The 17816-nt window shown below is 38.5% G+C and overlaps 2 long non-coding RNA genes across 2 annotated transcripts in view; one reads left to right on the top strand and one right to left on the bottom strand.

Annotated features, from left to right (window-relative positions):
• Positions 1–12258, bottom strand: part of LOC309665233 — a 91032-nt gene extending 78774 nt beyond the window's left edge. Inside the window, exon 1 of the long non-coding RNA XR_014266274.1 lies at positions 5370–12258. This is a non-coding gene — a long non-coding RNA (uncharacterized lncRNA). The remainder of the gene's footprint in view (positions 1–5369) is intronic.
• LOC309665210 overlaps positions 1–17816 on the top strand; it is a 402660-nt gene that overhangs the window by 56110 nt on the left and 328734 nt on the right. The window lies entirely within an intron of this gene.

The raw sequence follows: 17816 nt of genomic DNA, 5'->3' as shown, positions 1-17816 counted from the left end.
AAATGTAAAATTTTCTTGAAAACACAACTAAGTATAATTGACCCAAGAAGAAATAGAAAACCTGTTAAAGATATTAAGTCCATTATTAAAAACTTTCACACACACACAAACACACAACTCCAAGCTTAGATGGCTTTACTGTTGAATTCTACCAAACTTTTAATAAAGAAATAATACCAACCTTACACAAACTCTTTCAGAAAATAGAGAGAAAACTTTTATTTTGAGACCAGAAAAGATAAAACTATACAGTAATAAAACACTCTAAACAAAACATTAGCAAAGCAAATACAGAAACATATAAAGTTGATGATAAATTATTACTAAATGGGGTCATTCCAGGTATTTGAGGTTGGTTTAACACTTGAAAGTCAGTGAATGTAATTCATTTCATTAATAAAAGAAAGATTATATGATCATCTCACTACTTTGAAAAAACAGTTAATAAAATCCAACATCCATGTAAGATAACTTTCAGCAAACTGAAATAGAAGGAAAATTTATTAACTTAACAAAGCAGTCAAGTAATATACACATTCTCCCTATAGTCACGAATAAGACAACCATCACTCCTACTCAACCTCTATCACTATTGCTCTGAGACAATGCAACAAAGGAATAAAAACAAATAAAAAAATAAAAAATTCAGAAGTGAAATAGGTTAAATAATGTCCACCCAAAAATATCAAATTCTAATCCTGCAACTTGAAAATATTGCCTTATTTGAAAAGGAGTCTTTGCAGATGTAATTATGATAAGGATTTTTAAGATGAAGAGATTACCCTGGATTATGCAGGTGGACCCTAAATACCATCACAAGTGTCTTATAAGAGAGAAAGAAAAAAGAAAGAAAGATAACACAGACACACAGAGGAGAAGAAGATGTGAAGACAAAGATAGAGATGTAGTGATATGGACACAAGCCAAAGAATGCCAACCAGCCACTAGAAGCTGGAAAATGCAAGAAACAGATTCTTCCCAAGAGCCTCCAGAGGGAGTGAGACCCTGACAACACCTTGATTTCAGACTTCTAGCCCCCAGAACTGTGAGACAATATATTTCTGTTGTTTCAAGCCACATAGTTTGTAATAAGTTGTTACAGGAGCCACAGGAAACTAATAGAGAAAGTAAGAAGTAAAAGTTTTCACTTGTAAGTGACATTATTTTGTATGTAAAAATCCAAAAGAATCTATCAAAAAACCTCTCTTTGAATTAATAAGTGAACTTAGCAAAGTTAATGTACAGAAGTCAATTGGATTTCTTAATATATTTATATACTAACAAAAAACAATTGGAAAATTGAATTTTAAAGCAATATTATTTAAATAGCATCAAAATTTTTCAACTTTCTAGAAATAAATCTAACAAAATATGTGCAAGACCTCTACACTGAAAACTAAAAATTATGGTTAAGATAAATTAAGGAAAATCTGGAGAGAATGTGGTAAGGATATACAATGGAATATTACTCAGTCATAAAAAAAGAATGAAATTCTACCATTTGCAACAACATGGATGGACTTAGAGGGTATTATGCTTAGTGAAATAAGCCAGCCAGAGAAAGACAAATACTGTATGTTATATGTGGAATCTAAAAAAAAAAAAAAAAAAAAAGAATGAATATAAGCAAACAGAAACAGACTCAAAGATACAGAAAACAAACTAGTGGTTACCAGTGGGGAGAGGGAAGGGGGAAAGGCAGAACATGGGTAGGAAATTAAGAGGCAAAAACTATTATGTATAAAATAAATAAGCAGCAAGGATATATTGTACAGCACAGAAAATATAGTCAATATTTTATAATAACTTTAAGAGGAATATAATGTATAAAAAATTTTTTTATGTTGATGTGATATTGAATATCACCTCTACCTACCATTTATCTTATCTCCCCACAAAATTATGACCCTGTCTAAAAATTCACAAGCAAGAGATTAAGTAAGTTACTGGCCAAGACGTTCAAACGTCTCTCAGGAATTAGTCAGAAAAGAAGAATTTCTTTTCTGTGAGGTCACCCACCTAAAGAATAGGGACATAAGTTCATCTCGAAAAACTAGCTCTACCCAGGTTAAAAAAATCATCTTCTTAATTCAGTATTTTAAGTTTACTGATCCATGCAGTATTGAATATGTTAACATAACAACATAAGGAGAGATTCATTTTACATATATTTATAGCTTATCTATGGCAAATTTCTTCCTTTTATATGAAAAAACCCTTCTTTAGAAAATAGATTTTATAGTATTTTTAATAATTTTTATTGGCATATAGTTGTTTTACAATGTTGTGTTAGTTTCTGCTGTACAGCAAAGTGAATCAGCTATACATATACATATATCCCCTCTTTTTTCGATTTCCTTCCCATTTAGGTCACCACAGAGAATTGAGTAGAGTTCCCTGTGCTATACAGTATGTTCTCATTAGTTATCTATTTTATATGTAGTAGTGTACATATGTCAATCCCGTTTTCCCAATTCATCCCAGCCCCTTTTCCCCCCTGGTAACCATATGTCCATTCTCTATGCCTGTGTCTCTATTTTTGTTTTGCAAATAAGTTCATCTGTATCATTTCTCTAGATTCCACATATAAGTGATATTATATGATATTTGTTTTTCTCCTTCCGACTTACTTCACTCCATATTACAGTCTCTAGGTCTATCCACATCTTTGCAAATTGCACAATTTCATTCCTTTTTATGGCTGAGTAATATTTCATTGTATATATGCACTACATCTTCTTTATCCATTCTTCTGTTGATGGACATTTAGGTTGTTTCCATGTCTTAGCTATCAGAAATAGTGCTGCAATGAATATTGGGGTGCATGTATGTTTTGAATTATGGTTTTCTCCAGGTATATGCCTAGGAGTGGGATTGCTGGGTCATATGGCAGTTCTCTTCTTAGTTTTTTAAGGAACCTGCATACTGCTCTCTACAGTGGCTATACGAATTTACATTCCTATCAACAGTGTAAGAGTGTTCCATTTCTCCATACCCTCTCCAGCATTTATTGTTTGTGGATTTTTTGATGATGGGCATTCTGACTGGTGTGAGGTGATATCTCATTGTAGTTTTGATCTGCAGATATCTAATAAATAGTGACGTGAAGCATCTTTTCATGTGTTCGTTGGCCATCTGTATGTCTTCTTCGGAGAAATATCTATATAGTTCTTCCACCCATTTTTTTATTGGTTTTTTGTTTGTTTGTTGATATTGAACTGCATGAGCTGTCTGTATATTTGGGAGTTTAATCCCTTGTCAGTTGCTTTGTTTGCAAATATTTTCTCCCATTCTGAGGGTTGTCTTTTCGTCTTGTTTATGATTTCCTTTGCTGTGCAAAATCTTTTAAGTTTAGTTAGGTCCCATTTGTTTATTTTCATTTTTATTTTCATTATTCTAGCAGATGGATCATAAAAGATCTGCTGCGATTTATGTCAAAGAGTGTTCTGCCTATGTTTTCCTCTAAGAATTTTATAGTATTCAGCCTTACATTTAGGTCTTTAATCCATTTTGAGTATATTTTTTTGTATGATGTTAGGGAGGTTCTAATTTCATTTTTTAACATGTAGTTGTCCAGTTTTCTAAGCACCACTTCTTGAAGAGACTGTCTTTTCTCCATTGTATATATTTGCCTGCTTTGTCATAGATTAGGTGACCATATGTGTTTGGGTTTCTCTCTGGGCTTTCTATCCTGTTCCATTGATCTATATTTCTGTTTTTGTGCCAGTATCATACTGTTTTGATGACTGTAACTTTGTAGTATAGTCTGAAGTCAGGGATCCTGATTCCTCCAGCTGTTTTCCTTGCTCAAGATTGCTTTGGCTATTTGGGGTCTTTTGTGTTTCCATACAAATTGTAAAGTTTTTGTTCTACTTCTGTGAAAAATGCCCTTGGTAATTTGATAGAGATTGCATCGAATCTGTACATTGCTTTGGGTAATAGAGTCATTTTCACAATATTCCTTCTTCTAACCCAAGAACATGGTACATTTCTCCATCTGTTTGTGTCATCTTTGACGTCTTTCAACAGTGTCTTATAGTTTTCTAAGTACAGGTCTTTTGCATCCTTAGGTATTTTATTCTTTTTGTTGCAGTGGTAAATGGGATCGTTTCCTTAATTTCTCTTTCTGATCTTTCATTGTTAGTGTATAGGAATGCAAGAGATTTCTGTGCATTAATTTTGTATCCTGCAACTTTACCATATTCACTGATTAGCTCTAGTAGTTTTGTGGTGGTATCTTTAGGATTTTCTGTGTACAGTATCATGTCATCTGCAAACAGTGACAGTTTTACTTCTTCTTTTCCAATTTGTATTCCTTTTATTTCCTTTTCTTATCTGAATGCTGTGGCTAGGACTTCCAAAACTATGTTGAATAAAAGTGGCAAGAGTGGACATTCTTGTCTTGTTCCTGATCTTAAGGAAATGATTTCAGTTTTTCACCAATGAGAATTATGTTTGCTGTGGGCTTGTCATATATGGCTTTTATTATGTTGAGGCAAGTTCCCTCAATGCCCACTTCTGGACAGTTTTTAATCATAAATGGGTGTTGAATTTTGTCAAAAGCTTTTTCTGCATCTATTGAGATGATCATATGGTTTTTATTCTTCAATTTATTAATATGGTTTATCACATTGATTGATTTGTGTATATTGAAAAAATCCTTGCATCCTGGGGATAAACCCGACTTGATCATGGTGTATGATCCTTTTAACGTGTTGTTGTATTCAGTTTGCTAGTATTTTGTTGAGGATTTTTGCATCTATGTTCATCAGTGATATTGGTCTGTAATTTTCATTCTTTGTGATATCTTTGTCTGGTTTTGGTATCAGGGTGATGGTGTCCTTGTAGAATGAGCTTGGGAGTGTTCTTCCTTCTTCAATTTTTTGGAAGAGTTTGAGAAGGATGGGTGTTAGCTCTTCTCTAAATGTTTGATAGAATTCGCCTGTGAAGCCATCTCATCCTGGACTTCTGTTTGCTGGAAGATTTTTAATCACAGTTTCAATTTCATTATTGTCTGTTCACATTTTCTGTTTCTTCCTGATTCAGTCTCCGAAGGTTGTACCTTTCTAAGAATTTGTCCATTTCTTCCAGGTTGTCCATTTTTTTTTGGCATATAGTTGCTTGTAGTAGTCTCTTATGATCCCTTGTATTTCTGTGGTGTCAGTTATAACTTCTCCTTTTTCAGTTCTAATTTTATTGATTTGAGTCTTCTCCCTTTTTTTCATGATGAGTCTGGCTAAAAGTTTATCAGTTTTGTTTATCTTCTCAAAGAACCAGATTTTCGTTTCATTGATCTTTGCTCTTGTTTTCTTTGTCTCTACTTCATTTATGTCTGCTCCAATCTTTATAACGTCTTTCTTTCTACTAACTTTGGGTTTTGCTTATTTTTCTTCCTCTAGTTGTTTTAGGTGTAAGATTAGGTTGTTTATTTGAGATTTTTCTTGTTTCTTGAGGTGGAATTGTATTGCTATAAATTTCCCTCTTAGAACTGCTTTTGCTGCATCCCATAGGTTTTGGGTCGTTGTGTTTTCATTGTCATTTGTTTCTAGGTATTTGTTTTATTTCCTCTTTGATTTCTTCAGTGATCCATTGGTTATTTAGTAGCATATCGTTTAGCCTCCATGTGTTTGTGTCTTTTACACTTTTTTTTCTGTAATTGATTTCTAACCTCATAACGTTTTCTTCAGAAAAGATGCTTGATACAATTTCAATTTTCTTAAATTTGCTGAGGCTTGATTTGTGACGCAAGATTTGATCTATCCTGGAGAATGTTCCATGTGCACTTGAGAAGAAAGTGTTTTCTGCTGGTTTCAGATGGAATGTCCTATAAGTATCAATTACATCTATCTGGTCTAATGTGTCATTTAAGGCTTGTGTTTCTGTATTAATTTTCTGTCAGGCTGATCTGTCCATTCATGTGAGTGCAGTGTTAAAAGTCCCCCACTATTATTGTGTTACTGTCAATTTCCCCTTTTATGGTTGTTAGCATTTTGCCTTAGGTATTAAGGTGCTCCTATGCTGAGTGCATAAATATTTACAATTGTTATATCTTCTTCTTGGATTGATCTCTTGATCATTATATAGTGTCCTTCCTTGTCTCTTGTAATAAAATTTATTTTAAAGTCTATTTTGTCTGATATGAGTATTGCTACTCTAGTTTTCCCATGATTTCCATTTGCATGGAATATCTATTTCCATCCCCTCACTTTCAGTCTGTAAGTGTCTCTAGGTCTGAAGTGGGTCTCTTGTAGCCAGCATATATACAGGTCTTGGTTTTGTATCCATTTAGCCAATCTGTATCTTTTGGTTGGAGCATTTAATCCATTTACATTTAAGGTAGTTATTGGTATGTATTGGGTGGGTCTAAAAGTGCCTTCAGTTTTTTAATTAAAAATAAAAGACACATTTTTCATTTTCACCAAGAACTTTATTGAACAACATATTCACCCTTTTGTTCCACTACCTTCTGATATTTTTCAGGCAACTTCGTAATTCCATCTTCCCAAAACGTTTTATCTTTTTGAGCAAAGGACTATTCCAGGTTCCTTTTACAGTCTTCCAGGGAATTGAAATTTTTTCCATTAAGAGAACTTTGTAAAGACTAAAATAAATGGAAATTCAAAGGTGCAATATATGGTGAACACAGTGGATGAATCAGAACTTCCCAGCCAAGCTGTAACAGTTTTTGCCTGGTCATCAAAGAAACATGTGGTCTTGCATTATCCTGACGGAAGATTATGTGTTTTCTGTTGACTAATTCTTGACTTTTTTCGTCAAGTGCCACTTTCAGTTGGTCTAATTAGGAGCAGTACTTGTTGGAATTAATTGTTTGGTTTTCCAGAAGGAGCTCATAATAGAGGACTCCCTTCCAATCCCACCTTATACACAACATCATCTTCTTTGGATGAAGACTGGTCTTTTGTGTGGTTGGTAGTTGTTCATTTCACTTGCCCAATGATCTCTTCCATTCCACATTGTTGTACAGTATCCACTTTTCCTTGCCTGTCACAATTTAAGAACGGAACGTTTTCATTACATTTCAGTAGAGAATTGCATGTGGAAATATGGTCAAGAAGGTTTTTTTAACTTATATGGAACCCAAATATCAAAGTGATTCACATAACCAAGCTGGTGCAAATGATTTTCAATGCTTGATTTGGATATTTTGAGTATGTCAGCTATCTCCCATGTGATATAACATTGATTGTTCTCAATTATTGTTTCGATTTGTTATCAACTTCAACTGGTCTACCCAACCATTGAGCATCATCCAGTGAGAAATCCCCAGCATAAAACTTCACAAACCACTTTCAACATGTTCAGTGAGTCACAGCACCTTCTCCATACACTGCACAAATCTTTTTGTGTGTTTCAGTTGCATTTTTACCTTTCTTGAAATAATAAAACATAATATGCCGAATATGTTGCTTTTTTTCCCCATCTTCAATATTAAAATGGCTACACAAAAATTCACCAATTTTGATAAGTCTTATTTTAAATGCATGCTGACATGGCAGCAGTCACATAGAATCTAAAATAATTGTTTCAAATGAAGTTAAAGACAACTCAGTGTTACTATAGTCATCTTATGGAAAACAATGAATGAAATTTTGGCCCACCCTATATGTTCCTATTACTATTTCTTAATTGTTTTGGGTTTGTTTTTGTAGGTTTTTTTCTTCTCTTGTATTTCTTGTCTAGAGAATTTCCTCTAGCATTTGTTGTAAAGCTGGTTTTGTGGTTCTGAGTTCTCTTAGCTTTTGCTTGTCTGTAAAGCTTTTGATTTCTCCATCAAATCTGAAGGAGCTCATTCCTGGGTAGAGTAATCTTGGTAGTAGGTTTTTCCCTTTCTTCACTTTAAATATATCTTGCCACTCCTTTCTGGGCTCCAGAGTTTCTGCTGAAAACTCAGCTGATAACCTTACGAGGATTCCCTTTTATGTTATTTGTTGCTTTTAATATTGTTTCTTTGTATTTAATTTTTGTTAGCTTGATTAATATGTGTCTCACTGTGTTTCTTCTTGGGTTTATCCTGTGAGGGACTCTCTTTGCTTCCTGGACTTAGGTGACTATCTCCTTCCCCTTGTTAGGGAAGTTTTCAACTATAATCTCTTTGAATATTTTCTCCAACCCTTTCTTTTTATCTTCTTCTTCTGGTACCCCTATAATTTGAATGTCGGTGCATTTAATGTTGTCCCCGAGGTCTCTCAGACTGTCCTCATTTCTTTTCATTCTTTTTTCTTTATTCTTCTCTATGGCAGTTATTTCCACCATTCTATCTTCCAGCTCACTTATCCATTCTTCTGCCTCAGTTATTCTGCTATTGATTCCTTCTAATGTATTTTTCATTTAAGTTATTGTATTGTTCATCACTGTTTGTTCTTTAGTTCTTCTAGGTCCCTGTTAAACATTTCTTGTATCTTCTTGATCTGTGCCTCCATTCTATTTCTGAGATCTGGGAACATCTTATCTATCATTACTCTGAAGTCTTTTTCAGGTAGACTGCCTATTTCCTTTTCATTTATTTGGTCTTGTGGAGTTTTACCTTGCTCCTTCAACTGTAACATATTTCTCTGTCATCTCATTTTTCTAACTTACTGTGTTTATGGTCTCCTTTCCTCAGGTTACAGGATTGTAGTTCCTCTTGCTTCTGGTGTCTGCCCCTTGGAGGTGAGGTTGGTCCAGGGGCTTGTGTAGGCTTCCTGATGGGAGGGACTGGTGCCTGCACTCTGGTGGGTGGAGCTGAGTCTTGTCTCTCTGATGGTTAGGGCTTCATAAGGTGGTGTGTTTTAGGGCGTCTGTGAGCTTAGTGTGACTTTAGGAAGCCTGTCGGCTGATGGGTGGGGCTGTGTTCCTGTCTTGCTGGTTGTTTGGCATGGGGCATCCAGCACTGGAGCCTGCAGGCAGTTGAGTGGAGCCAGGTCTTGGCCAGGTCTTGGTGTCGAGATGGAGACCTCTGGGAGAGCTCATGCAGATTAATATTCCCCTGGTGCAGGAATTCTCTGGCATTCCAGTGTATTGGACTTCATGCTCTTACCCCAGAGGCTCTGTACCAATCCCTGGCCGGGGAACCATGATCCCGCAAGCTGCTCAGCATGGCGAGAAAAAAGGAAAAAAAGAAGAAAAGAAAAGGAACAAACAAACAAAATCCAAGACAAATGATAAAAGCAAAACCAAAGAAAAGAAAAGAGAAAACAAAAATCAAAAGAACAACCTGACAAACAAAAGAACCCCAAAACAGAAACAAACAATAAAAAGAAAATTAACAAAAACAGAAAACAGAACAAAAACAGAAAGCAGACTATAAAAAAGAAAACAAACACACAAAAACAAAACAAAAACAAGAAAAAACACAAAACAACAAAAAGTAAAAATAGAAAAATAAAAAATATTTAAAAATTAAAAAGAGAAAAAAGAAGTAAAAAATAAAAAATAAAAAACAACTACAGAACAAAATGAAACAAAAAGAAAAACAAAGAAAAAATAATACTAATAATAATATATTCCTGAGGTCTCTGCTGTCATTGTCCTTGCCGCCCCCCCACCCAGTGAGCCACAGCCAACCCCCGCCTCACCAGGAGGCCCTCCAATACCTCTAGGTAGGTCTCTGGACCTGCTCTGTGCACTGTGGGGGCAGCTCAGACTCTGACCTGGCCCAACTCCTGCATGTATTTGCCTCCAAAGTCCACAGCTGCCGAAGTTAGACTGCTCTCAGTTGTGGGAGTACTCATTGTCCATTCAGATATTCCACAGATGCAGGGTTTACCAAGGAGATCATGGGGATTTAATCTGTGGCTTGTGCAGCTGCACAGAGAGATTTCCATTCCTCTTCCTTTGTCACACAGCCCCTGGGGCTCAGCTTTGGTTTTAGCCCCACCTCTGCATATGGGCCACCCTCAGGCAGCTGTTCCCTTCCCAGGTGAGATGGGGGAAAGCAGGAGCTGATTGGGGGTTTCAGGCTGATTGGGGCACTTATTCGCTCAGGCTGGGGAGGGATAAAGCAGCCACAACTGGACATGCGGGAGTGCCTGTGACAGCAGAGACCTGCAGGAAGATGCAACAGACTGGAATGCACTTGCTCTGGTGGGAGTCCCTCCCAGTGCCCACAGAGGCAGGGACCATTGGGTGGGGAAGGGGGTTGCAATGGCAACCCTGCCCATTGCACGCCACTCAAGAGTTGCACCTCATTTCCAAGGCAGACCACACTTCTTCTAGGAGCATTCCTGGCCACGGAGCCCCTCACACCCATCCCCTCAGTTTGTCTCTGCGCAGCCAACAGTGGTCCTCTCCCTGGACCTGCTCTCCTAACCACACACTTTAGCATTCAGTCCTTGCCAGCACTGGCAGCTTCCCATCTCAGGTGGGGGCACCCAGGGCTGATTCTGGAGGAGGCTTTAGGGGTGGCAGCACTCGGGACACTGAAGCCTGCACAGGCAAAGGAGCCATATAAAAATGTTGAATCACTATGTTGAAATCTGAAGAGATATACCACTTTTATAGATTGGAAAGCTCAATATTGTTAAGATATTAATCTCCCCCAAAGTGATCTACAGAGTCAATGAAGTCCTATCATACTTCCAACAATTTTATTTTTCGTTAAAATTGACAAACTGATTATAAAATTCACATGAAAATGCAAAGAATCCAGAAGAGCTAAACCATATAGAAAATGAAAATTGAAATTGGAACATTTAAATAGACAGACTTCAAGACTTACTATAAAGCTACAGTAAATAAAGCAATATCATATTGGTTCAATATTTAAAGCCAACTTGTAAACCAATTAAGCTATACTGGAACAACTACAAAGTAAGGCTTCTTAGTACAAAATTAATGAGTTTAGTCATTAAAAGTAAAGACCAAAATCATAAAGTCAACATTCAAAGTTGCATACCTCATAGCAAAAATAGGGCAAGACACATGATTGCCAAACATCTTATAAGATAGGAGGAAAGTTTATGAAACAATGCTCAAAGTGAATGCAGAACATGCAAATCCTTTCTGAAATGGAACTTCAAACAAAGTAATTTGCCTCTGTTGTGGAGGAATAGTCACTAACATAAGTGTGTGCAAGAAAATAGTTTGGAGAGCCTGAACCAAGATGATGGAGTAGAAGGACGTGCTCTCACTCCCTCTTGTGAGAACACCAGAATCACAACTAACTGCTGAACAATCATCAAGAGGAAGACACTGGAACACACCAAAAAAGATACCCCACATCCAAAGACAAAGGAGAGGCTGCAATGAGACGGTAGGAGGGGCGTAATCACAATAAAATCAAATCCCATAACTGCTGGGTGGGTGACTCACAAAATGGAGAACACTTATACCACAGAAGTCCACCCTCTGGAGTGAAGGTTCGGTGCCCCATGTCATGCTTCCGAACCTGGGGGTCCGGCAACAGGAGGAAGAATTCCTAGAGAATCAGACTTTGAAGCCTACTGGGATTTGATTACAGGACTCTGACAGGACTGGGGGAAACAGAGATTCCACTCTTGGAGGGCACACACAAAGTAGTGTGCGCATCAGGACCCAGGGGAAGGAGCAGTGACCCCAGGGGAGACTGAACCAGACCTACCTGCTACTGTTGGAGGGTAACCTGCAGAGGTGGGGGGTAGCTGTGGCTCACCATGAGGACAAGGACACAGGCAGCAGAAGTTCTGGGAAGTAGTCCTTGGTGTGAGCCCTCCCAGAGTCCGTCATTAGCCCCACCAAAGAGCCTGCAGTCTCCAGTGCTGGGTCACCTCAGGCCAAACAACCAACAGGGAGGGAACCCAGCCCCACCCATCAGCAGACAAGCAGATCAAAGTTTTACTGAGCTCTGCCCACCAGAGCAACAGCCAGCTCTACCCACCACCAGTCCCTCCCATCAGGAAACTTGCACAAGCCTCTTAGCCTCATGAAGTGGAGGGCAGAGAGCAGAAGCAAGAAGAACTACAATCCTGCAGTCTGTGGAACAAAAAAAACATTCACAGAAACAGAGACAAGAAGAAAAGGCAGAGGGCTATGTACCAGATGAAGGAACAGGAAAAAACAGCAGAAAAACAACTAAATGAAGTGGAGATAGGCAAACTTCCAGAAAAAGAATTCAGCATAATGATAGGGAAGATGATCCAGGACGTCGGAAAAAGAATGGAGGCAAAGATAGAGAAGATAGAAGAAATGTTTAACAAAGACCTAGAAGAATTAAAGAACAAGCACCTAGAAGAATGAAAGAACAAACAAACAGAGATGAACAATACAATAACTGAAATGAAAACTACACTAGAAGGAATCAATAGCAGAATAGTTCTTTTGTTTGAGGCAGAAGAACGGATAAGTGACCTGGAAGACTTATGGTGGAATTCACTGCAGCAGAACAGAATAAAGAAAAAAAGAATGAAAAGAAATGAAGACAGCCTAAGAGACCTCTGAGACAACATTAAATGCAACAACATTCGCATAATAGGGGTCCCAGAAGGAGAAGAGAGAGAGAAAGGACCCGAGAAAATATTTGAAGAGATTATAGTTGAAAACATCCCTAACATGGGAAAGGAAATAGCCACCCAAGACCAGGAAGCTCAGAGAGTCCCATACAGGATAAACACAAGGAGAAACATGCCGAGACACATAATAATCAAATTGGCAAAAATTAAAGACAAAGAAAAATTATTGAAAGCAGCAAGGGAAAAATGACAAATAATATGCAAGGGAACTCCCATAAAGTTAACAGCTGATTTCTCAGAAGAAACTCTACAAGCCAGAAAGAAGTGGCATGATATATTTAAAGTGATGAAAGGGAAGAACCTACAACCAAGATTACTCTACCCAGCAAGGATCTCATTCAGATTTGCTGGAGAAATCAAAACCTTTACAGACAAGCAAAAGCTAAGAGAATTCAGCACCACCAAACCAGCTCTACAACACATGCTAAAGGAACTTCTCTAAGTAGGAAACACAAGAGAAGAAAAGGGCTTACAAAAACAAACCCAAAACAATTAAGAAAATGGTCATAGGAACATACATATCGATAATTAAATTAAACGTGAATGCATTAAATGCTCCAACCGAGGAGAGAAGAGAAGATGGCAGAATAGTAAGAGGCAGAGATCACCTTCCTCCCCACAGATACATCAGAAATACATCTACACGTGGAACTGCTCCTATAGAATACCCACTGAACGCTGGCAGAAGACGTCAGACCTCCCAAAAGGCAAGAAACTCCCCACATACCTGGGTAGGGCAAAAGAAAAAAGAAACAACAGAGACAAAAGAATAGGGACGGGACCTGCACCAGTGGGAGGGAGCTGTGAAGGAGGAAAGGTTTCCACACACTAGGAAGCCCGTTCGCGAGCGGAGACTGCGGGTGGCGGAGGGGGGAAGCTTCGGAGCCACGGAGGGGAGCGCAGCCACAGGGGTGCAGAGGGCAAAGTGGAGAGATTCCCGCACAGAGGATCGGTGCTGACCAGCACTCACCAGCCCGGGAGGCTTGTCTGCTCACCCGCTGGGGCGGGCGGGGGCTGGGAGCTGAGGCTTGGGCTTCGGTCGGATCGCAGGGAGAGGACTGGGGTTGGCGGCTTGAACACAGCCTGAAGGGGTTAGCGCACCACAGCTAGCCGGGAGGGAGTCCGGGAAAAGGTCTGGAGCTGCCAAAAAGGCAAGAGACTTTTTCTTGCCTCTTTGTTTCCTGGTGCTTGAAGAGAGGGGATTCAGAGTGCCGCCTAAACGAGCTCCAGAGACGGGCGCGAGCCACGGCTATCAGCGCGGACCCCAGAGACGGGCAGGAGATGCTAAGGCTGCTGCTGCCGCCACCAAGAAGCCTGTGTGTGAGCACAGGTCACTCTCCACACCTCCCCTGCCGGAAGCCTGTGCAGCCCGCCACTGCCAGGCTCCCGTGATCCAGGGACAACTTCCCCGGGAGAACCCACGGCGCTCCTCAGGCTGTTGCAAAGTCACACCGGCCTCTGTCACTGCAGGCTTGCCCCGCATCCGTACCCTTCCCTTCCCCCGGCCTGAGTGAGCCAGAGCCCCCGAAGCAGCTGCTCCTTTAACCCGATCCTGTGAGAGAAGAACAGATGCCCTCAGGTGACCTACACTCAGAGGCGGGTCCAAATCCAAAACTGAAACCCGGGAGCTGTGCGAATATAGAAGACAAAGGGAAATTTCTCCCAGCAGCCTCAGAAGCAGCATATTAAAGCTCCACAAACAACTTGATGTACCTGCATCTGTGGAATACCTGAATAGACAACGAATCATTCCAAATTGATGAGGTGGACTTTGGGAGCAAGATATATTATTTGTTCAACTTTTCCTCTTTTTGTGAGTGTGTATGTGTATGCTTCTGTGTGAGTTTTGTCTGTATAGATTTGCTTTCAACATTTGTCCTAGGGTTCTGTCTGTCTGGTTTTTTTTTTACTTTAAAATTTCTTTTTTTTTTCTTAATAATTATTTTTTATTTTTTTATTTTAATAACTTTATTTTATTTTATCTTACTTTATTTTATTTTATCCTCTTTCTTTTTCTTCTTTCTATTTTTTCTCCCTTTTATTCTGAGCTGTGTGGATGAAAGTCTCTTGGTGCTCCAGCCAGGTGTCAGGGCTGTGCCTCTGAGGTGGGAGAGCCAAGTTCAAGACACAAGTCCACAAGAGGCCTCCCAGCTCCATGTAATACCAAACGATGAAAATCACCCAGAGATCTCCATCTCAACACCAACACCCACCTTCACTCAATGACCAGCAAGCTATAGTGCTGGACACCCTATGCCAAACAACTAGCAAGACAGGAACACAACCCCATCCATTAGCAGAGAGGCTGCCTAAAATCATAAGGCCACAGACACCCCAAAACACACCACCATACGTGGACATGCCCACCAGAAAGACAAAATCCAGCCTCATCCACCAGAACACAGGCACTAGTCCGCTCCACCAGGAAGCCTACACAACCCACTGAACCAACCTTAGCCACTGGGGACAGATACCAAAAACAACAGGAACTACGAACCTGCAGCCTGCAAAAAGGAGACCCCAAACACAGTAAGATAAGCAAAATGAGAAGACAGAGAAATACGCAGCAGATGAAGGAGCAAGGTAGAAACCTACCAGACAAAACAAATGAAGGGGAAATACGTAGTCTACCTGAAAAAGAATTCAGAGTAATGATAGTAAAGATGATCCAAAATCTTCAAAAAAGAATAGACAAAATGCAAGAAACATTTAACAAGGACCTAGAAGAACTAAAGAGGAACCAAGCAACGATGAAAAACACAATAAATGAAATCAAAAATACTCTAGAAGGGATCAATAGCAGAATAACTGAGGCAGAAGAACGGATAAGTGACCTGGAAGATAAAATAGTGGAAATAACTACTGCAGAGCAGAATAAAGAAAAAAATAATGAAAAGAATTGAGGACAGTCTCAGAGACCTCTGGGACAACATTAAACACACCAACATTCGAATTATAGGGGTCCCAGAAGAAGAAGAGAAAAAGAAAGGGACTGAGAAAATATTTGAAGAGATTAGAGTTGAAAACTTCTCTAATATGGGAAAGGGAATAGTTAATCAAGTCCTGGAAGCACAGAGAGTCCCATACAGGATAAATCCAAGAAGAAACACACCAATACACATATTAATCAAACTATCAAAAATTAAATATAAAGAAAACATATTCAAAGCAGCAAGGGAAAAACAACAAATAACACACAAGGGAGTCCCCATAAGGTTAACAGTTGATCTTTCAGCAGAAACTCTGCAAGCCAGAAAGGAGTGGCAGAACATATTTAAAGTGATGAAGGAGAAAAACCTACAACCAAGATTAGTCTACCCAGCAAGGATCTCATTCAGAATTGATGGAGAAATTAAAACCTTTACAGACAAGGAAAAGCTGAGAGAGTTCAGCACCATGAAACCAGCTTTACAACAAATGCTAAAGGAACTGCTCTAGGCAAGAAACACAAGAGAAGGAAAACACCTACAATAACAAACTCAAAACATTTAAGAAAATGGGAATAGGAACATACATATCGATAATTACCTTAAATGTAAAAGGAGTAAATGCTCCCACCAAAAGACACAGGCTGGCTGAATGGATACAAAAACAAGACCCATATATATGCTGTCTACAAGAGACCCACTTCAGACCTAGAGACACATACAGACTGAAAGTGAGGGGATGGAAAAAGATATGCCATGCAAATGGAAATCAAAAGAAAGCTGGAGTAGCAATTCTCATATCAGAAAAAATAGACTTTAAAATAAAGACTATTACAAGAGACAAAGAACGACACTATATAATGATCAAGGGACCAATTGAAGAAGATATAACAATTATAAATATTTATGCACCCAACATAGGAGCACCTCAATACATAAGGCAAATACTAACAACCATAAAAGGGGAAATCGACAGTAACACAATCATAGTAGGGGACTTTAACCCCCACATTCACCAATGGACAGATCATTCAAAATGAAAATAAATAAGGAAACAGAAACTTTAAATGATACATTAAACAAGATGGACTTAATTGATATTTATAGGACATTCCACTCAAAAACAACAGAATACACATTTTTCTCAAGTGCTCATGGAACATTCTCCAGGATAGATCATATCTTGGGTCACAAATCAAGTCTTGGTAAATTTAAGAAAATTGAAATCATATCAAGTATCTTTTCTGACCACAACGCTATGAGACTAGATATCAATTACAGGAAAATATCTGTAAAATATACAAACACATGGAGGTTACACAATGCACTACTTAATAACGAAGTGATCACTGAAGAAATCAAAGGGGAAATCAAAAAATACCTAGAAAAAAATGACAATGGAGACACAACGACCCAAAACCTATGGGATGCAGCAAAAGCAGTTCTAAGAGGGAAGTTCATAGCAATACAATCCTACCTTAAGAAACAAGAAACATCTCAAATAAACAACCTAACCTTACACCTAAAGCATTTAGGCAAAGAAGAACAAAAACACCCCAAAGTTAGCAGAAGGAAAGAAATCATACAGATCAGATCAGAAATAAATGAAAAAGATATGAAGGAAACTATAGCAAAGATCAATAAAACTAAAAGCTGGTTCTTTGAGAAGATAAACAAAATTGATAAACCATTAGCCAGATGCATCAAGAAAAAAAGGGAGAAGACTCAAATCAACAGAATTAGAAATGAAAAAGGAGAAGTAACAACTGACACTGCAGAAATACAAACGATCATGAGAGATTACTACAAGCAACTCTATGCCAAGAAAATGGACAACCTGTAAGTAATGGATAAATTCTTAGAAATGCACAACCTTCCGACACTGAACCAGGAAGAAATTGAAAATATGAACAGAGTAGTCACAAGCACTGAAATTGAAACTGTGATTAAAAATCTTCCAACAAACAAAAGCCCAGGACCAGATGGCATCATGGGCAAATTCTATCAAACATTTAGAGAAGAGCTAACACCTATCCTTCTCAAACTCTTCCAAAATATTGCAGAGGGAGGAACACTCCCCAACTCATTCTATGAGGCCACCATCACCCTGATATCAAAACCAGACAAAGATGTCACAAAGAAAGAAAACTACAGGCCAATATCACTGATGAACATAGATGCAAAAATCCTCAACAAAATATTGGCAAACAGAATCCAACAGCACATTAAAAGGATCATACACCGTGATCAAGTGGGGTTTATTCCAGGAATGAAAGGATTTTTCAATATACGCAAATCAATCAACGTGATACACCATATTAACAAATTGAAGGAGAAAAACCATATGATCATCTCAATAGACGCAGAGAAAGCTTTTCACAAAATTCAACACCCATTTATGATA

The sequence above is a fragment of the Balaenoptera physalus genome (assembly GCF_965194825.1).
Source record: "Balaenoptera physalus genome assembly, chromosome: 1".
Taxonomy (NCBI): Eukaryota; Metazoa; Chordata; class Mammalia; order Artiodactyla; family Balaenopteridae; genus Balaenoptera; species Balaenoptera physalus.
The sequence above is the reverse complement of the archived record's forward strand: the minus strand, read 5'-3'. Positions and strand labels throughout refer to the sequence as shown.